Raw genomic sequence first — 23,155 nt, 5'->3', positions numbered from 1 at the left:
AAGCTTTGTGAATCTTTCAAATGGCTGATTTATGGAGTTCATTTGGAAAGATACACAAAGCTTCAGATCAGGTGTCTATTACCGTTTCATCCAAGTAATGGATCTTAGCATTCACATCCCAACCAAAAAATGCTTTTAGACCTGTTCCTGGGGTTATTTGGGGCTCTGATTCAGAAAACTTCATTGGTCTGGTATGATGCATGAGTGCATTGCTTAGTGATTGGACACATGTAACAGCTTTATCTGTTAGGTACCCACAGAAGTTTTTTTTTTTTCTGTGGTTCTGGCTTTTTGCTGTTAGGCAGTTCCCCTGGCTTCTCTATACGCTGTCCTCTTTTTTTTTCGTGTCAGGAGCAATTTGAGTCGCTTCTGGAGTGAGAGAATTGGCCGTCTGCAAGGACGTTGCCCAGGGGAAGCCTGGATGTTTTGATGTTTTTACCATCCTTGTGGGAGGTTTCTTTCATGTCCCCGCATGGAGCTGGAGATGATAGAGGGAGCTCATCCGCACTCTCCCCGGGTGGGATTCGAACCTGGCAGCCTTCAGGTCAGCAACCCAACCTTCAAGTCACTTAGTCTACTACACCATCTGGGGGCTCCTGCTGTCCTCTGTGATGTATTATCATCATTTAGTCTTTCTTTCTTTTCTTTTTGAGAAAAGGTGCACTAGAAAGCCATTGTGTGAAAATACAACAAACACTTCATGATTATTTACAAACCCAGATGAACTACGAATGGAATCTCCTATTCATTGCTATGTAAATGTAACATTTTCTGCATTTGTATTTGGTTTTCTGATGTAAATATTTGCTTTTTTTTAAAAAAAACTAGGATTCTCATCTTACTTGCTGTCCTTTGAGGTTATGTAGTGCATGTCTCCTGAATAATATATATCTGATCAGTCCTGAAAAATAAAATCATGATTCACAAAAGTATGAATGAGATCAACAATGATGTGTTTATTTTCAATAGTTTGTAACTCAAATCCACAGTTATTTTACCATGAGACAATTTCCACTGGTTTAAGCTAAACCAGCTCACTCAGCTACAGGCAAGAAAATTCATTTTTATGCCAAAATAAAAATATTTTCTTAAAATGTATGTTGACCAAAAACCTTTCCTCCACACTTGCACATTTCTATTTTTAATGTTTATTTTCTACTTTGTTATCCACTTGGAATAGGAGCCTCCAGTGGCCTAGGGGATAAAAGTCTTGCGACTTGAAGGTTGGGTTGCTGACCTGAAAGCTGCCAGGTTCGAATCCCACCCGGGGAGAGCACAGATGAGCTCCCTCTTTCAGCTCCAGCTCCATGCGGGGACATGAGAGAAGCCTCCCACAAGGATGGTAAAACATCAAAACATCCAGGCATCCCCTGGGCAATGTCCTTGCAGACGGCCAATTCTCTCACTCCAGAAGCAACTCCAGTTGCTCCTGACACGAAAAAAAAATCCACTTGGAAGAGCCAATCACTTTACATCATCACCATCTTGATTCAGTACCTTTCACTGAGCACTTTATCACATAAAGCTATTCCATGCTGGTTACACCATCATCGATCATACTATCATTTATTTTTTTATTTATTTTAGAATAATTTCACAGTTTTAGCAATGAATAACACACAAGAATAACACACCTTAATCTGGTTTGAGACCAGGATTTGACATGAAAAAAATCCTTGGTTACTCTGACTGATAACCTACTTTGGTATAAAGAAAGATGGTGTGCTACCCTATTGGCTTTCTTGGATCTATCTGTGGCTTTTGTTACTATTGATCATAATATCTTACCTAATGCTGTGGGTTGGGATTAGGAAGCAATGTTTTTACAGTGGCCCTGCTCCTGACCATGGCTCCAATTCCAGAGAGTAGTATTGGTGTAATACCATTCACCCCATGAATATTAACATCATAACTAACTCACTGGAATCTGAGGAACCAGATATAGAGGAGTCAGGTTGCCAGGAGTTCATGACTGTGCTGCCAGTGTCCTCTCTGACCCCCCCTCCTAAAAGCAGGATATAAAAAAGCAGAAACACACATCCCTCTTTGGAGTTCAGAGAAGAGTTAAGAAGTATCTTTGCAGGTACCAGTGTCTGATAAATAGAAACCACTTGACATCCAGAGGCATTTGCCTATGTCCAAACTACTGCTTTTGTGGCTTGCAAGCATTCTGTTATGATTACTGTCAGTGCTTTCAGCATTTTGTTGCTTGACCTTTGAGCTGACTATGATTGCTCCTTGTTGGCTTCATTTAACTGGGTTACTGGCTTGGTGCAATGACTCCTGGACCAGCCAATGACCTTGCCTCTATTTCTCCCTTCATCTTCCTGGATTATCTGTGTTTGAGTTGGATGGAACTGACTATATTACAGCTCTTGCCTTCAACTATCTTGGGTTACTTGATGACTTGGTCTTCAATATGTGTGTGAAGCCACTTGGTGAGGTCACAGGAGCATATTAATCACCCAGTTCCTTGTTATCAGAGTCAGTTGGAGCTGTGCAGAAGCAGGGTCAGTATCTAGATGCTGTAATGGTCTGGCTGAAGGCCACTAAACTTAAGCTAAATTCCTATAAGATGAGGTTTGAAGGATTTACATTTTGTGGGTCCAGGATTTGGATATACACCCTGTCCTGGGTGAAGTTGCATCTCCACTGAAGGAGCAGGTTACATCTTAGGGCAGTCAATGTCACTAGAGGACCAAGTAGAGTTTGTGCTTAATGTTTACTTTAGTTCATGTGCTTGCTATGACCTACTGTAGTGTACTTTATAGAGGCCTGCCTTTGAAGAAGACTTGGAAGCTTCTGTCAATGAACAACATATGACACCAGTCTTGGAGTGGAGGATGCAAACCACACAGGTGGCATCATCAGAAGGAGTTACACCAAAATAGCTATCTAATCTATAATGTTTTGTGAAGTATTTGAGCAGACTTTTTATTTTCAAAAAATCCCTCTAGCTAGATATAAAAACATTTTTTTCATAAGCTCAGCTTACATGTGTTTTATTGCTATACCCAAAAGGTTAAAACTCTATGCTAATTCACTTTTTGAAACTTCTAATGCACATGCTCTCTGGTCAGAGCTCTCATTATTATCCCACTACAATGACATTTGTGGTTTCATGCATGGTGTGGTTTTGTCAGCATGCATTATGTGCATGCAGTAACGTTTTTGTTGTTTTAATAGTTGTTGGGTTTTGCAAGCATTTTAGCTTGAATATTGTGGTATGGTCTGGTACAGGCAAACTCCAGTGATGCCACTGCTAGCTGGTCACCACATACATATTATGGAGCCAGTTTCTAGAAGGAATGAATTTCTATCAATTTTGTGGCTTTTAAAGTTAGTAAAAAGACTTCTGCATTGCAAGAACAGCAGAAAATAACATAAAATGGCCTTTTCCTTATTAAGGTTTTTTTTAAGACACTGTAGGCTTGGCTCCACAATAATGACTTTGGATCTGCAAAACAAACATATCGCATTTCTCCCTTTGCTATGCAGTGCAGTTTTGCAGACTCAGCCAACTCTGAGATACAACTGAGTGGAAAAAATGCTGGTACTACTAAATATATGAGGAGGGTGGACAGAAAGAAATTACTTGAATTTATTTTCGGCTGGACTAGCTATTTATGCACTTCACAGCAGCTTTCCACCCTGGAAGGAAGCAGTCAAGAAACATGGTGTAAACCCTAGCAAATCTAAGTAAGCAGAAAATAATTGCAGCATCAAAATAACTCTAATATTGGCAGATGTGGGTTTTTTTTAACCATTTATAAGATTATTGTTCTGTTGATTTGTTACATTCGGAAGAAAATGCCATATGTAAATGCTATGTATGTTTTACTTGGAAATAAATTCCATTCTGTTCAGTCAGTCTTCCTTCTAGGTGCATTTAGAATTACCATTCTAATTAAATGGCTGTGATCATTATCATTGCTCCTTTGTTTTGAGGTATGCAAAATTAATGCCAAATTGTTCATTTGTTTATTTCTCCTATTACTTGGATCAGGTGTACTTCTGCAAACACGTGAGTTGTTTACTGACTCTTGTTCAAGTCACTATGGTTGTTATAATATGTGTCACAGAGGTTCTGCAACTAATGATTCTCTTTTTGTAACTGAAGTGGCTCATTTTCACTTTAAAGGTGCAAAGTATGTCTTTATTAGTCCTTACAACAATGCAACAATTATTTTTGTCTATTTTCTTGTTACTGTCAAGTGGTTCATTTTCACTTTGGGGACTTGGAACACAGCAATCAAAGCTTCTTTTTATGCTGAAGTCCTGCAGCACACTATTTCCTTTCTTTCTCACACAAAAGTGTGTCTTTATGTTTTTGACAGTGTTTTATTGCCCACCCCCACCCCAGTTTCATCTGTTTTTACAATGCAGTGTTACTGTTAAAGTGGATTGTTACTGTTAAAGTGGATTAAAATGAAAGGGATTGAAACATATTGTCTCATAAGGTACAGGCAGCTTGATCACAGTCTCATTTGCCTCTTAATTCTGTTTTCATTGGGGATTTTAATTTTTATACTTCTGAAAACATTTTTGTTTTGATGACTTCAGAGCATTTCTTTTGTTAATCTCATTTTTCTGGCTTATAAAGTGCTCAGCGCAATGGCAGCTATTAGCTTTCCTTAATGGAGCAGTGAATCTGTTCTGAGGTGTCCTCTGAAAGGTAAAGACATTCCTGAAGGTGCCTTTTAAGTTCAGAATTAAATTTATTTATTTTATTTATTTACATCATTTTTACCCCACCCTTCTCACCCGGAGGGACTCAGGGTGGCTTACAACATCAGGGCAGCTTACAATATTTATGAGTGCAAGCTCACTTTGCAAATGTTCAATGCACCTACTAACTTAATTAACTTCTCCATTGATATAGAAACCACCCAGTTCTACTCATTTAATGTTGATTTTATGAAAGCAGTTACTGTTTTTGTGTGTATATATGAGTAAATTAATTTCTAACGGCCTAAAATCCCTAGAGACACCAGATCATGTCTGATCTTGGAAGCTAAGAAAAGTCAGCCTTGGTTAGTATTTGGACTGGAGATTAGTATTTGGATTGGAAATCCATTAGTGGTCTCTAATAGGAATGTGCGATTTGTGTTAACCCTGTGTATATTTTGGTGTTCGATATTTGGGTGCACCCCATTCCATTTTTTTCAGAAACTTCCCGAATTCAGGAAAGAAAAAATACAATTTTCTTCTTCTTCTTAGGCAATCCCTCATTGTCTGAGCATGATGGCCTTCCAAGTGTAGTGTCTTGGTGGTGGGTACATAGGTGACTGTAGAGCCATATTCTTGACCCACATGTTCTTCCACAGTGAGGACATGGTTTTCCAGGTGGAAGGTTGTCCCGGTCAGGGTTGGCTTGACATGCCTTCCTCTTAGCATGTTTCTCCCTTTCACCCTCCATTTGTGCCTCTTCGAATTCCGCCGCAGTGCTGGTTGCAGCTGACCTCTAGTTAGAGAACTCAAGGACCAGGGCTTTCCAGTTCTCAGTGTCTATGCCACAGTTTTTGAGATTAGCTTTAAGACCATCTTTTAATCTCTTCTCCTGTCCACCAAGGTTCTGTTTTCCATTCGTGAGTTGGGATTATAGTAACTTCTCTGGGAGATGGTGATTGAACATTTGGATAACATGGCCAATCCAGCAGAGCTGATGGAGTAGGAGCATTGCTTCAAAGCTGGTGGTCTTTGCTTCTTCCAGCACACTGACATTTGTCTGCCTGTCTTTCCAAGAGATTTACAGGATTTTTCAGAGGCAACGCTGGTGGAATCTTTCCAAGGGTTGAGTTGAATTCAGGAGGGGGGAAATACTGTTTACTGATCTGTTGACTGGAAGTTCCATTTTTGCTCTGGGAAGATACAGCCCATTGGCAGCAATGGGGGTGTCCTCTGAAGCTCCCCTTTCTGTCATTTTAGGGCTATTGGATTGAAAATGGCCACACATGGAGGTCACATATACCACTACAAGCCCACCAAGTTTCAGAATGTTTGGGTCATCCACTGACTTTTAGGAAATTCTTAAAGTTTCTAGAAATAAAATGTCTTTTATAAAAATTCCCTTGGAATTTCTACATAGAGACAACATAGTAGCAGCAGCAGGGCTTCTTTCCTGCCAACGTCCATGAACATCCACACATGTCACAATTTATAGGGTCCCCTCGGGTGAGAAAGGCAGGGTAAAAATGTTGTCAATAAATAAATTATAGGAATTTAAAAGTTTTTACTAATAAAAGCAAATAAATTAAATGAGAGAGCCAGTCAAAGAGGTGAACAAGAAGAAAAAGGGCATTTTTTTTGTAAAAATAAAAATAAATGGGGAGGGGGGAGGAAGGTGCAGGACAAAGTCCACAAGCAAGAAAATAGATAGGCCTGTGGAAGGAATAAATTATTTCTGAGAGGACTTAAGGGAATTAGGCTATCTCCTCCTTTCATTACTCCCCCCATACACACACACAAATGAAAAATAAATAAATAAACACTCCCAAAATGTCCTTTCACAGCCCCCCAAAGCAGTTCCCTAGAGAAATAGTAAAAAGAAGGACTGAAAAATATAAAACTAACCAAATTTAATAAAATTGCAAAAGCAAAAGATTGCAATTGAGTCCAAAAGCAATCCTAAGCATACAATCCCTCTCTCTCAGAAGCCAGGATGCCACAGGAGAATGGAGGAGTTTGCCCAGTTATATATACAGCTTGGTGAAAAGACACATGATTAGTTTTCTTGCTTTGATTGGCTCAGACAAGGCTATGAGGGGGGAAACCACCATGTGAGCGTCTACTGCCACAGCGCTCCCAAAAGCAATGGAAAGTAGCCAGTTTTGGCAGCCATGTAGTCTGTTCTGGCTGAGTCAAACCAAGTCCCAGCGTCCATTCCATTTCTAGGGATTTGGTTTCCAAAACTGTTTTGAAAAACAGCACTGTACACACCCCTAATCTCCGTGCACACCAGGTTCTATAAACTATATTTCATCCTAGCTTAAGAAAACCTTTTGACATTCATAAAATAACCATAAGTTGACAGGCAACCTAAACAGTAACACACACACACATATCTAGTATAGGAGACACATGTAAATAGCTGAAGGGTAAACTAAAGGGTTGAGTCTTCACTTTGGAAGTAGAAAGGAAATACAGTGTTCCCTCACTACTTCGCGGTTCACTTTTTGCGGATTCGCTGTTTTGCGGTTTTTCAATAAACTCTAAAAGACTATTATAAATCATAAAAAATTACAATGTACAGCCTAAGGAAGGAAGGAGAAGCCAAAGGAAGAGAAAAGGAGCCCAAGCAGCAACAGGAGGAGACGGAGGTGATTTATCAACACACGATTAGTTGATAAAGACTTAAAATAGTCTATAACTACTAAAATAATGTATAAATATTAAAATAAATATAGTGTTCCTACTTCGCAGATTTTCACTTACTGCAGGTGGTCCTGGAACCTAACCCCAGCGATAAGTGAGGGAACACTGTAATCTGTCTTGCTGTTACATTGAAAAGGGTGGGTTTTGCATTTGTTACTGTGGGAATGTATCTGTTGGTATAAGCTTGTGTTTTTGAAGTCAGCATTGAAGTTTGATTGCAGTGTTTGGATGTTTGTGTGCATGTCTTTTTGTTTTATTTTTGGCTATGTATTTTCCCTGAGCATATGGTCTAAGGGGAAGGGGTTCACTGATTTGGTTTGGAGTGAAACTAACTGCTGCCTCAGTATCTGGTTTCATGCAATTCTGGGCTGAACAGAATAGTATAGACTCAAAGAAAGTTATAGTCCCACTGTATTCTCCTTTGGTCAGAACTGTTCAGTTTTGGGCACTACATTTAAAGGATATCAACAAGTTGGAATGTGAACAAAGAAAAGTGGCCAAGGTGATCCAAGGTCTGGAAACCAAGCCTTATGGTGAAGACTTAGGGAGCTTGGTACATTTTAACTTGGAAAACAAAAATCAGAAAGATGACATAAAAGATGAAGTCAGCTTGCTTTCTGCTGCTCCAGAAATTAAAACATGAACTCATAGATTCAACTTACAAGAAAAGCTATCTCCCCTAAAATTTTCATTTTTTCTTTCCTTTTACTTTTTGCAAGAGCTGTTCAACAGTGATATAGATTATCTTGTCTTTGATTCTGTGATTCTGTAATTGTCACTTTGCTCATCTCCCTAATCAAGAGACAGAGAATGAAATCATGTTGATATACCAAGGAAATTTTTAGAACTGGTTGGCTTCAACTGATTTCACATAGAACTCTATAAAAGTATATTCCAATCCAAAGAAAATGTAAAATGTTTATAGGTTCTAAATGATTTTTACCTACAAAAGATGGTTATGAAACTTTTTATTAGGGACCTTGTACATAGTCCCAAATGATGATGAAGACCTAGTATGGAATGTAACACCTATGAACCAAATGGAATCAGTGACCTATCAGGTGGAAGATGCTGCAAAGTTAAACATAAGAAAAGTAAAATGTAAGAGAGTCATATCTTCAAAGAATGTTTAGGAATTACTCAAAATTGCAATGATTGAAACCATGTCTAAGAGATCATTAACATGGTAACCAGTGTTAAACAACTAGAAAAAATATGGCTTATTTTAGAAGTGTTGCTCCAATGAAAACAACAGCATGCAAATTTGAGCAAAAATAAATACTATAGGTTCTTTTGTTTATATTTTTATCACTTTTGATAAAAATCATGTTTGTTGCCTCGTACTGCCTCATACTGGAAGAAAGACAGAATATTAAATAAATACATTCATAGTGGAAGATATAGATTAGATACACATGACTGAACTGACATTTTCAGAGAGGGAGTCCAAGAAACAGAGGCAAATGGGGTGAGACAAAATGAAGTTTTAGATTTTACTGCCTAATAACAAACAAACAAAAAACCAACCCCACAAGTTAACTCTTTGGAGGATTTCATTGTGAAATTGCTGTGTAAAATATACATGTAACATTTAAATTTAGAAATGTACAGGCTAGTTAGCCTAAGCTATGATTTTGCAAAATAATAAAAAACAATATTTATTATTACAACTGTAGAATGTATAGAAGAAGAAGTCTTGGCATTCAAAATGTTTCAACCTGATTACTAATATTTTAGAGCCATTTGAGAACATATACAGGTAGAGAACAGGTAGATGAGGATAGTTTGGTAAACATTGGTTGGAATTCTGCATTGAGATAGCATGAAGTTCTGCATGTGAAAGTACACAGGTCTCCTCCATAAAACCCATGTCAAAATACCCTTTCAAGCACTGTGGCTCCCAACACAGATATTTCCATGTTGGAAGATCGTGGAGGATATAATGTGAACAGGTACTGAAGCTTGTTTATGGGAACTTTTAGTAATTGCATAATTTCATGAAAATCTGACCTTGCACGATGACAAAAAAAGTATGATGATGGTTTAAAATGGACATACATTTTGCTAATTTAATTTCTGAATAATTTTAGAAATTTCCACTGTCCAAAAGTCTTTGAAATACAATTTTCCAGGAGTATTTCCAATTTGGAATGCATTCTATACAAAATTTGGACATTTGCAAGAAAGCATATGTACAGGGAACTGCATTTTCTATCTAACATATAATATGTCTGCTTAGAAATATTTTTTGTACAGAAAATGTGTCCTGTGTGTAAAATTATGTTTTCTGCACAAGGAAGCCCTCATGTATTAATTTTTCTGTGGAATAAGCCTTGAACTGTGAAAAATTTCAGCAGTCCAGTTTACAACTCTGATGCACAACTGTACTTATAATATATGTCTGTCAAATAAACAAGAGCTATTATTCAAATTCAAGACAAGTTGCTCTGACTCTTTATTTGACGTCTTCAAGAACATAAGAGGGCTTAATATATCCCAATTGTCATCTTTTTTCTCTCAACCTGGAAGTACATCTGGATTCACAGTCTGACCAGTGTCCTCATGTTCCTGGAGGCCCCATGACAAGGTACAGGGGATCTGACTAGTAGACATTCCCTGGAAGCCTAGCAAGCTCAATGTGTATATGCATAACAGTGTTGAATCTGATATACCATAATAGCAGGTTATGCTAGCCTTAATGGGATTCGTTTATGGGTGGTGTACACAATACATGTTGAGGGAACAAGTCAAAGTGCAGATGGAGATTTTTTTATTTTTAGCTATTTCAAATGTCACTTCTGGGTCCAGGAGACCCCATTAACTGGATTTTAAGAAAGAAATTGGATTTTTTTTTCTTCCCACATTATGCTTATATTCTTTAAGATAATATCTATCCATTCATGGACAAAATCAACTATCCTTTTGAAATCATTGAGTGTATTTCCAGAGATTCAGCATCTAATTAATTGGAATTGGACATAGCAGCTAAATATTTTTCTTTCTTTATGTAGAGCAATATCAATGTAGGATTTCTGCATTTTTTAACATTCTAAGGGAAAAACACACCTACCTCATTTTTCCAAAGAAATACCTGTCAGATGTAGAGGGCTGAGGTATATAATGGAAGACAAACCTCTTGACAATATTCTTTTTATAAACTAGAAGTTTTGGACACTTGGACACCAGTATTCTTTAAAGAACATAGCAGAAGCCAAGCACATTAGACACCAGATGTTATAGTTGTTATGTGTCAGTTATCTACAGCTCTAATTGCTCTACAGGGGCAATTATTTGGGGACAGCTAAGTTTTTGATTAGCAGAAAATGCTCATTTTCACTACCATATGGAGTTAGTCTTTTCTTCACAAAGTGATTCATTCTTAGTCTCAAACTATAGCACTATCAACACAAAACCTGAATAACATCTCATATCAAGTGAAGGTGCATCCAGACAGTCTCTTAGAAGTGAGAGTTCCCACTTCTTCTTTTTAAAAATAATTTTATTGTTTTATAGTGTATATAAAATAAAGCAGACAGTAAAAAAAACAGAAAAAAGAAATAAAAAATACAACAGAATAAGCAAGAGTTCCCACTTCTTCTTCACTTGTGCAAAAGCGAATGCCTTCGCCACAAAGCAGGAAAACCCTGCTTTTTAGCGAATTAATTTGATATTGCATTTGTTGCGCACCTTCTTGAAAGGTGTGGATTGAACCCATTGTTTCTGATGTCTGGACTGCTCCCTCAGAAGTTCTGGACTTCTGAGGGGGCAGTCTCACATTTTTCTGGGCTAAATCAGCCCAGAAAATGGTGAGGGCACCAAACTCCACCCCAGCCCCAACCCCCTTTATAAAGAAAATAACTTATGAGGCTGGCATTTCCTTGCTGCTAGCCCTCTCCTGGTGCTTAGGAAAATCGCTCCAGCCCCCCTTCCCCGGGTGTGTCATTCCTAAGTACCAGGAGAGAGTCAGCAGCAGGGAAATACTGGCCCCATAAGTTATTTTTTTTACAGGGGGTTTAAAGGGGTTTGGGGGAGGGGGTTAGGGTGTCTGGGTGTTCTCCCAGAAGGTTCTGGGATTGCATCTGGACACCCAGCACTGAAAGCACAGGCTTTCAAGCCAGTGTGGGGACAGAACGCTGCCTTAACCTGGGTTTTTTAAACCAGGGTCGATGCTGACTTCTTCCCTCTCTGGAACTGCCCTGAGACTCAGCCACATATTGGGGACTATCTTCAAATCTACTCCCTCTATTTTAGCACAAGATATGCTGTAGATTTTTAGTTATCGAGAGTCACTTGTTTTATGTTAAATACTGAAGGCTGGTAACTTAGCAAAGTGCTAACAGATAATTCTTTAAAATACAGATATAAAACACTCTGTCTCCAGTTTACATGAACTTTGTAAGTCCTTTAAAGATACAGAGCTGCCAATATTACCTCTTGGGGGGGCACAATAATAGGTGAATCAAACAAGGACAAGCTCTTTGTATATCTGATAACAATGGCCAGTTTGCAAAATATTGGAAAGCAGAAATTATCCCTGAGATGGAACTCTGGATAGAAAAGATAACTGAAATAAAAACATGGACAGATTAACTTTCTTGTTGAAAAGAAACTCCAGTAAACCTATGAAAGAGACAGATTGGACCTGTGTTCAAGAATACATAAAAGAAGACTACTAAGGAAGATAAACAAGGATGTATAGATAAGAAGAGAATGGGAAATGGATAAAAGAAGAACGAAAGTTAAATTTATTTATTTATTTATTATTTACAACATTTATACCCCGCCCTTCTCTCCCGAGGGGACTCAGGGCGGCTTACAAAAATTGGCAAAATTTAATGCCCAAAATGCAATCATAAAAACAAAACAATATAAACAGATCCATTAATAACATTGTTAAAACACATTATAAAAACCATAAAAACGTATATATAATCAATTCATTTGTCCGAGATCCTCATGCTTCATCCTTAAATCAGGGCATCTCCCTCCCCCTACTTGCCCTTTTCCCCCTATGACCCCCTCACTCACATCCCACATACATCCCCCCTCACAACCTTTCGTATTCCTCTGCCTCTCTTCCCTTTTCTTCTCTTTTCATTCCCTTTTTAAATTTTCATTCTTTTATCATTTATGTTTAAAACACTTAATAAAAATTATTGTAAAGGAGATGCTAATGGGTTCCATTTCCTGCCCAGGGACCTTCTAGGGTCTTCAAAAACTGAACATGACCAAAGGTCTATTTCAAGTTCTGAAAAAATTAATTTTAAATAATGTGTGTTGGGTGGGTGCAATGTATTCAAAAAATGAATCGACAGGATGCAATTAACCCCCCCTCCCACACACTTGTTTTGGCCAGATAAGGAGGAGAAGAGGGTGTCTAGAAGGGCCAAAGGTTATAAAACAAGCTGGTGTTAACCTTACCAATCCCCCTTTATATAACATAAGGAAAAATTGTGAAAATAAATGACAAGATGCCAAATGGAACTCAAAATGAGGTCTTGCCTCCATTCAGCCTCTTCGCTGCATTGAAGTTTCTTGCTGTTGGAGATAATAATAATAATAATAATAATAATAATAATAATAATAATAATAATAATACCTTATTTATATACCGCCCTATCTCCCGGATGGGACTCAGGGCGGTTTCCAATCATAAAAACAACACAAACATTACATAACAACATAATAACACATTATTAAACAAAGTAAAAATACAATTATAGAAATAACTAACACTTACATGACCTGATCAAGGGGACGGGAACCATAAACCCAATATATTAAAATGTATCATTTTAAGTTAGACAAATCTTGTGCAATATATTCAGGCCCAGAAATCGGCGGTATTCCAATGTAATTACTGAAAAACCTGCCAACACCACCAGGTCTTCAGTTCCTTACGGAAATTGGATAATGTAAGGGAATGCCTGATCTCTTTTGGCAATGCATTCCAGAGCCGGGGGGCCACTGCTGAGAAGGCTCATTCCCTCGTCCCCACCAGCCGCACTTGAGACAGTGGTGGGAGCGTGAGAAGAGCCTCCCCAGATGATCTCAAGGTCCGCACTGGCTCATAGGGGGAGATGCGATCACGGAGATAGGTAGGGCCTGAGCCGTATAGGGCTTTATAGGTCAAAACCTGCACCTTGAATTGGGCCCGGCAGTTTATCGGCAGCCAGTGGAGCTGCTTTAATAGGGGCATTGTGTGCTCCCAAATGAGTCCTTTTCAAATAAGTTACTTAAAATAAATTACAAAAAGATCCACCCCTTGAATTTTACGATGGAATTGAAACTATATTGGAAAATATTCAAAATATTGTCAAAAATATTTTCGGAATGTGAAGAAGCCCTTATGAGAAGAATCCTGCACTGAGAAGAATCTTTGGCTGTTTTGCAAGGTTTAGTTGGCTGTTTTGCACAGCATTTTCTGCACAGGAAACAGTCTTTTTAGGATATAATATTTCTTCACAGATGATTTTATTGTCTGTGCATAGAATGGTACATGCACATTTTGTGCTAAATAAGTATTGACTTGCAGATAGGCTGTATGGTTTTCAAATGTGCTAGGAGGAGCATTTGTTGCTTCCCTCAAGAAGAAATTCTATAAAGAATTACTTCCCAATCTCATGCACAGTTTTTAATTGGGTTTGTTTGCTTCAATTGACAACATGATGACACAAAACTGAATAAAGAAATATGTACTAAATAGTAGAGAATGTATTGAAGTATCAGCAGACAGTGAAAACAACATGAACACTGAGAAAAAGGAAAATAAGATTGCAGACAAAAGGGTGTATTCCTTCATCCCACTCCTGAAATCATTATTTTAGAACTAAAGTGAAAATGAAAGGATTTTCAATGTTGCCCTATTAATACTAAACACACACAGAGGAACAGAACAATTGGCTGTACTATTTGTGTGAAAGCAGATCTATTTTTAAACCCTGGCTTGCAGTGTTCACCTTTCAGGCTGATTCATATTCTTGTGAGTACATTTAAATATTCAGCTGTTTAACCCTGCTGTATGCTCCCAACTCAAGTGCTTGCTTCATAAATTACCAATAACAAATCTAAAATGTCAAAGAAGGAGGAAAGCACCAAGTCTTTGGAAGAAAGATTTTATTTTGTTGCGCTTGAAGACACCAGCTCTGAGTCGGATATGTTTTATGGCTAAAAAACACCTTATCTGGAAATTTATATCACATTTTGGAGAGTGATTTTTCATTTCTGTCAAGAGAACTAGATGCAGATGAGAAAGGAAAAAGAATGGGTAGATAGAAAAGTTGAACTAGGATCTGACAGCAGCCAAGACAAAAATAAGTGAACCTTAAGAATGTAATATTTAAAACATCTAATTTCCATGATTTCTATCATCTGTCTTTCAAAAATATGACGAGTAGGAGAAGAGATTTCTAGAAATAGTCCTCAAAAGATAAGAAGTAATGACTACCCTAGTTCAACAGTTCAAAATGATGGAAGATATTCAGAGAAAAATCTTCAAACAGGTTTTCTTTTTGTGAATGAACTCTAAATATCAAATAGCCATCATTTTCAGCTACAGAGTAAAGAGTTTGCCTTTAACCAATACTAAAACAAAACAAACAAACAAAAAGGCAAGCAGTGGAGAAGAAAACATTAACCTTACTTCCGTCTAACATAAGAAAACCCCCTTAGATCAGAGGAAACCATGTCTCTGAGAACTAGTTCTGAAATGATCTATCTTAACAGTGGTGTTCTTTTCTCTATACACTGACCACTTAGGCATCCTGAAAACATGGTGTTTTAATGACAAATGGTGTGAACGCATGCAAATATGTACCTCAGAGACCTTAAACTGGAATAAGCAAAATCACAGTATACTCTGAAATAGGCCTTGTAATGCACATAGCACACATAAGCGTAACCCACATTGCATGGTTAAACAAATTAAGTCTTTAACAAATTACTTGGTGCTCCATACACATGCACTGCGGTGGGGGGCTTTGAAAAAAATCTCCACATGAAGATGTAGATAATAACCACCCAGGCCTTGACATGAGCTTGATGTGTGGTCATCAAGATGTGTGGTCATTCACTTTGTTTCTGCTTCTGCTGTTCTTGTACTACGTTCATTGGTCAGTATAGATGTGCCCAAAGGTTGGTCTATACTTGGTTAGTATAGATGTGCCCACCTAAATGCTACTAAATGCTAAAGGGTATTTATATTCCTTTCAGATCAAACTACTGCACCCTGTAAGAATGAGTCATAAAAATGTGGTATGCTTAAAGCAGCTGATAGATCAGGCATGGGGAAACTTTGACCCTCCAGATATTTTGGACTTAAACTCCCAGGAATCTCAGCCAGCTTTCGAGCTGTTAGGAATTGTGGGAATTGAAGTCCAAAAACACCTGGAGGGCTGAAGTTTATCCATGCCTGGACTAGATCTTATTAAGAACAGAATACAATAAGTATAATTTTAATGAATTTTAGCAAGTTATTAATAGGAATATTCAAAAAGTCATATGAGCAGGAACATTAAAGATAAAGCTGAATTGCAGCTGACATCCTGCACAAATAAAGTTAAGCATATTGCTGTGCAATAAGCAGACTAGAATCACATGTGTTGATTATCAGATTTTGTGAATATGGTCCCTTACAAGGAAATAGTTGCTGCCATCAGGAATAGATGAAGCTGCAGATTTGTCTCAGGTTGAACTTTTTTATCTCATATTTTTCCCTTTCAGAAGAAATTAAATATGCACATTCTTGGCACATTCTTGTAAAAACAAGTTTTACTATATTCTGAAATAATATTGATTTTTGTCCTCAGTCAGTGGATACATTTCTTCATAGGATGGGAAAAAAACTATAGCGTACCTGGTTGTCATGAAGCTAATGAAGATGAGGAATCATAGAATCATAGAATCATAGAATAGTAGAGTTTGAAGAGACCTCATGGGCCATCCAGTCCAACCCCCTGCTAAGAAGCAGGAAATCGCATTCAAAGCACCCCCGACAGATGGCCATCCAGCCTCTGCTTAAAAGCCTCCAAGGAAGGAGCCTCCACCACAGCCCGGGGGAGAGAGTTCCACTGTCGAACAGCCCTCACAGTGAGGAAGTTCTTCCTGATGTTCAGGTGGAATCTCCTTTCCTGTAGTTTGAAGCCATTATTCCGTGTCCTAGTCTGCAGGGCAGCAGAAAACAAGCTTGCTCCCTCCTCCCTATGACTTCCCTTCACGTATTTGTACATGGCTATCATGTCTCCTCTCAGCCTTCTCTTCTGCAGGCTAAACATGCCCAGCTCTTTAAGCCGCTCCTCATAGGGCTTGTTCTCCAGACCCTTAATCATTTTAGTCGCCCTCCTCTGGACGCTTTCCAGCTTGTCAACATCTCCCTTCAACTGTGGTGCCCAGAATTGGACGCAGTATTCCAGGTGTGGTCTGACCAAGGCAGAATAGAGGGGTAGCATGACTTCCCTGGATCTAGACGCTATTCCCCTATTGATGCAGGCCAGAATCCCGTTGGCTTTTTTAGCTGCTGCATCACATTGTTGGCTCATGTTTAACTTGTTGTCCACAAGGACTCCAAGGTCTTTTTCGCGCACACTGCTGTCAAGCCAGGCGTCCCCCATTCTGTATCTTTGATTTCCATTTTTTCTGCCGAAATGAAGTATCTTGCATTTGTCCCTGTTGAACTTCATTTTGTTAGTTTCGGCCCATCTGTCTAGTCTGTCAAGATCGTTTTGAATTCTGCTTCTGTCTTCTGGGGTGTTGGCTATCCCTCCCAGTTTTGTGTCGCCTGCAAATTTGATGATCGTGCCTTCTAACCCTTCGTCTAAGTCATTAATAAAGATGTTGAACAGAACCGGGCCCAGGACGGAGCCCTGCGGTATTCCACTTGTCACTTCTTTCCATGATGAAGATGACGCATTGGTAAGCACTCTTTGGGTTTGTTCGCTTAGCCAAAGGAGCCAGTCAGATAAAAGAAACATCAATATAATCCAGCATCACAAACATAGCTTAACATCAAAAGAATCAAAGAATCAAAACAAAAAGTTTTAAGAAGTTAACCGTGTCCTTATGCTGAGAGGACAGGGAAAATTAGGAGAGCCTGAGGTAAGTGTCCAGGCCACATCTGGCCCCCAGGCCTTAGTTTGCTCATGCCTGCCTTACACGCATTGATGAGGGTTTAATTTCTCATCTTTTGAGATTCTGAATTTTTTCCCCTTCAACCTTCCCGCCATTAAAATGAGGGGTAATATGCTTTTTTTGGGGGGGCACAACCATTCTGATGGTCAGAATAAAACATTTTTTTCTTTTTTTAAAAAAATACATTTTTTATTAAGTTTCAAACATATACAGTAAAAATTCGGGTGAACTGAAAAGAGGGGGGGAAGTGAGGGGGGTAAGGGATGGAATGGTGGGTTTATATAAATATTAGTAAGCAAAAAAGAAAGAATAGAAAAGAGAGAGGAAAAAAATGAAGAAGAAAGAAAAATATGCAGGTAAAAGTTAAAAAAAAGACAAAAACAAAAAAAAACAAAATTGACTTCCGCTTCGCTACCATAAAGATTGCCGTCTGCTTCCTCCTGTTTTCATTCGTTGTCTTCACTCAGTTCTTCTATTTCTCTTATATGGGTTTTTCTCCGGGTATCCGAGGTGGTCTTCTATTGGTTTATTAATTCGGTTTTGTTCATGCTGTTATTATTATTCTTATTATTGTTATTATTCTTATTCTTTTTAACAATTATTTTATTTATTTGTTGTTATTATTTATTTATTTATATTTATTTATTTATTTTAGTTTATTATTTATTTATTTATTTATTTATTTGTTTATTTATTTGTTTCTGTTCTTTATTATTTTCAATTCTTATTATGATATGTCTTCTCTCTGCTTTTTCCTCTGTATTTTATCTATTCATGTGTTTGTTTACCTTTTGCTAATTGGTCTCTTTCCTTGGGGTCCCCTGTTGTTTGGCCATTAAGTAAGTTAATCTATCCATATTTTTGATTTCTGAAACTTTAACTAACCATTCAAGTTTTGTGGGGATTTCTTTTTGTCGCCAATGTCTTGCGTATACTATTCTAGCCGCTGTCGTGAGGTACGTCATTAATTTCTCTTCATTTGACCCAGCCTGTATTTTTGAGATTCCAAGTAGGTAAGAACAAAACATTTCTGTGGAATTATTCGGTACAGCATGATAGACATTATTTTTAAAAGTCTTCCCTTGAGTTGTTGGTACAAAATAAGATGAGAAAATATAATACTGTGAAAATGTTGACAAGACATTTTGGCATAAGATAATACTCAAACCTTTGCCTTGATAGCATTGAAAGGGTAAAGGAAACAATATAAAAATAGAAAAGTAATGTGCTTTTCCTTTTAAATAAATAGAATTACCCATTTTGAAATCAAAGGTAAGCAGTTTGTACAATATGATGCTACAGTGTGTACAACATTTTATGGATTATATGTCCTTTAGCAATGATACAAGGTTTACCTGTCCATTGTATTAAACCCCAGCCAAATACAATTCATCAATAAAAAATTAAATATCTTGTCTACTTTTTTCTACAGAAGGAAGGCTGATTTTATACTTTTCACCACCTAAGATGAAAAAGACAAAAGTCCACATTTCATTTGCCTCATTGATATTCTCTAATGGCAATGATAAAGTACTTCTAAATCTAAGATTTTCAGCTGCCATTAGCTTGGAGGTGAGAAATTATCTCTAGTCACTCTCTAGAGAATAGTAAGATTTTAGCATGCTCATACTACATAAACCTTGTGTGCTGTAACTTCTGAGTAGAGGTTTGGCACCACTTTAAGTGACATGGCTGAGTACTATAGAATCCTGGGAATTTAGTTTTATAATGTCTTTAGCCTTCTCTGCTAAAAATGCTGGCACCACACATCACACTACAACTTCTAGGATTCCATAGCTTGGACCATGGCATTTAAAGTGGTTTCAAACTGCATTAATTCTACACTGTAGATTAATCTTTTTTAAAAAAAACTTACAGACTGAGAAAGAAGTAAGGTAGGGAGGAAACAAAAAAAGTCAGTTTTCCAATTGGGTTCGAAACTGGAGTTCCTGACCTCTTGAGAGAGGTATGTAAGAAGAAAAATGGTATGTTGAACTTTATGTTTTTTGTTCCAAGTACAATGTTTCTTAGGCTCTTCTATAGTTCTCAAAATATGTCTAATATAAAATACACATTTTTCTGAGAACTAGAGAAGAGTCTAAAAAAAAACAACAGCCACAAACCTGTGTGTATCGTCTCTTCAGTATTCACATCTCTTTTGTGTGAGATTGCTGATTCATACCCATGAATGAGCAATCTTGTGTAACAAAAATCTTGGACACACAAAATTGCACAATGCAGCAATCTTTCACAAAAAAAACCAAAGCATCGGATTTTTGTTGTTCAAGTTTTCTCTTTTAATTTAGGAAATGTCAGTCTTGCACAAAACATGGCTGCCCAGAAACAATGTTTTCTGTTCTAACCTTAAAACTCTCACACAAATAGGCCACATTTCTACTGAAAGTGACTTAATTTTGAGTAAAATGTCCTGTTTTTGCAGGCTGTGCAGGTTTTGTAGAAAAAGCCACAAAGTTTCTTGTCATTGTAAAGGGAAAAATCCCAAGCGTCCCAAAGCTATGCGATGAAAAATTCTACTTCATTGTACTTGACATTCGACAGGATTCATATAATAGAGATTCCCGTCCCTAAAGTAAAGTGACTAACAATTGCCATTATGTGGTGGGTACAAGAGGGACTTTTGTACATATAAAATGACATGACTTATTAGAAAAGATGGTAATACTTAGTAAGGTAGCAGGAAAAGAAAAAAAGACTGAATTACAGATAGATAGTCTCAATCAAGGAAACTATAGCCCTTGAGATTGCAAGACCTTAACTAGGCTGTCAATAGGGGGGTATCTTGCAGGTCTCTCATTCATAGGGTCATCATAAGTCAAAATCATTTTAAAGGCAATTAATAACAAGAGCTATAGGGACTAGCAGCTTCATGTCTTGAATTTGACTTTTTTGTCTATGATAAAAAATAAGATTGAGACATGATAAAACCATAACCTACTGCAAACCTCAAACCTTTAAAGCAGAGGGCCAGTTCATGATCCCTCAGACTGTTGGGAGGTCAGACTACAGTTGGAAAAAACATGAACAAATTCCTATGCACACTGCACATATCTTATTTGTGGTGTAAAAAAACATGAAACGACAATAAATATTTAAAATGAGAAACAAAGTTAACCAACATAAACATACTAGTATTTCAATAGGAAATTTGAGCTTCTTTGGGCCGATGAGATATTTAAGTTAAATAGGATTGTTGTTGTGTTTTGTTGTGTGCCTTCAAAGGGTGACCCTGAGTTTAAAGTTAATGTGGGGGCTGGGTACATAACCTTGGAAGGCCACATCTGGACCATGGGACTTCGTTTGGAGACCCCCAATCTACTGTATATACTCAAGTCTGGAAATTTTAGCCAAAAAAGTAACTTCAAAAAAGCTGGATTGATTTATCAATGTACTGTACCTTAACTCTTATCAAAAAAGGAATAATCTTCTCTGAGTTGAGTGGTGAAAGTCAAGAGCTTTGTCTGAGGAGAGCCTAAAAGAAATAGCTGTCCTCTCTTTACTGTGATGCCACTTCTGGCCTTTTTTGAATTCCTGAGTGGGAAAAAGATGAAAGAAGCAGATCTTTGGTTTCTTCCCTTAAAAGAGTGTTGACAAACTAGAGCAGGGTAGTGTTTTTTTTTTAGTTTCTTCCAGGACAGACTAGATTCTCAATTTTTCCCACTATACCCATAAAAATTAATCCTGTATCCTATATTTTACAAAAAGGGAGCCATCCCCTTCTCTAAGTTGTAAAAGACTTTTTGGAACACCTTGGCAGGAAAATGGCACTGCTACGCCATCAACTCCGCTGGACTGGCCACATTGTCCGAATGTCTGATCATCATCTCCCAAAGCAGTTACTATACTCCCACTAAGGCCAGCCCCAAGAGCAGTAGGTTTTCCATCCCCTGATCCACAGCAATTTTAGAATCCCATCTTTCATTAAATGAGTGACATAGGCACTCACCAAACCTGTCCTTTCTCCCCCCCCCCAAAAAAAAATACCTGGCAGTGAAAACCTAATTAAGATACTAGCCTTCCACAATTCTCAAGTCCCTATGATAATGTAGTGTCTCCTTTATAGAGAGAAAAAGCAGGATATAAATAAACATCACCATAATAAAATAATAGGAGAAAAAATTCTTAAAGGTGTGTGTTTTTGTTTGTGTGTGTGTGTGTGGGGGGGGGATTCTACCCAGTCTTGAAGCGACCTATGAATTTACACTGTGAAAGGAGGGAGGGGTGGGTCAATGACATGAAAAGAGGGAGATAAGGGGCAGGATGGCTCTTAAATAGGCTCAGGTCTACCTCCTACTCCAAATGTAAGATGCCAGGATGCAGATTATACTGGCCTCTCACTATTTGAGGCCAGCAAAATTGGATTCCCCTTCCCAAAACTAAGCTAAGGGTGCAGAAAAATCAAATTATGTGTCTATCTGCCTCATCAGCCTGTGTTCTTGATCTCAGGTGATCTCTTCTTCATTCCTGTAGAATTGGTTCTTCCATTTGAATGTGTGGCTCTCAAAAGTGACAGAACTCAGGAGAAAACAAAACAGAAACTTGATCTGATTCATTCAGAAGAACCACAACATGTTGCCCCATGGTCATAGTTAGTGACATATAACCGACTTATCAGATGATGAACTTTCCAGGGGCTTATTTAAGCTGTCACACTACATCAGTTAGACATCCTTTTTAATATTCAAAAATTGTATCTAATTAAATATAACATATTGCCTAATTTATGCTTAATGTTATGTAAAAATGGCATCCTCGGTTACCTACTTTCTTTCTTGTCTTTTTCATTTTTCTTTTAAATTCCCTTAATACTCTCAAGGAGAGAAAGTTTTTCTTCTGTTCCTTCAGGAAATAGACTAAATTCTCCATTAACTCAATCCATGTTACTCCTTTCTCCCACCACATACCTGGCAAAAAATTATATAGTATACACTTCCCCTTACACTTGATAACTTGAAGGTATTTTTTTCTATTGCAAGAAGCTGTCTTTTCATGTCTTAAATACTTTTTTGCTCGTTGTGCTTGTCTCCTGCGATTATTAATATTGCCTGACAAAAGATCGTGTCTGTATTTTTTAAAGACTTCTGGAAAAAGCTTTCCCCAACCATAGTTAAAATTAATCTTGCAGTAGTTCTTTCCTGCTCCATATATATATGTGTGTGTGTGTGTGTGTGTGTGTGTGTGTAGAGATGATTTTTTTCTCAGGGAGATGGGAAATTCAGACATTTTCCATGTAATTCATTATTTCTCCTTCAGTTCATCACTTGTCAAAATGGTACAAGTGTAACTGACAGCTTTTTACATTCTAACCACAATTTTGGTCAATCAAACCTGAGGATAGTATTCTAAATTAAGGCCATAGGACGCATCTACAATCATACCAAATGTGTCTTGTAATGTTTCAGCATCTGATCTATGGATTAGATCATCACATGAAAGTGATGAGCGAAATTATCACTTTCTACTTGCTCCCATATTAGCAAAGTTTGCAGGTGGATAAAAATGTTAAAAGTTGTGACAAATTATTTTTCTTTGAACCAGTACAGACCTATTTTATAAGTATGTAATTATTTCTTACTATGAGCAAGCTCAAATGATAGGCTTCTGCTCATAAAACATAAGTAAATGGGAGGAATGATTT

Source organism: Anolis carolinensis, chromosome 5, assembly GCF_035594765.1.
Source record: "Anolis carolinensis isolate JA03-04 chromosome 5, rAnoCar3.1.pri, whole genome shotgun sequence".
NCBI lineage: Eukaryota > Metazoa > Chordata > Lepidosauria > Squamata > Dactyloidae > Anolis > Anolis carolinensis.
Note: the sequence above shows the minus strand (reverse complement) of the source record.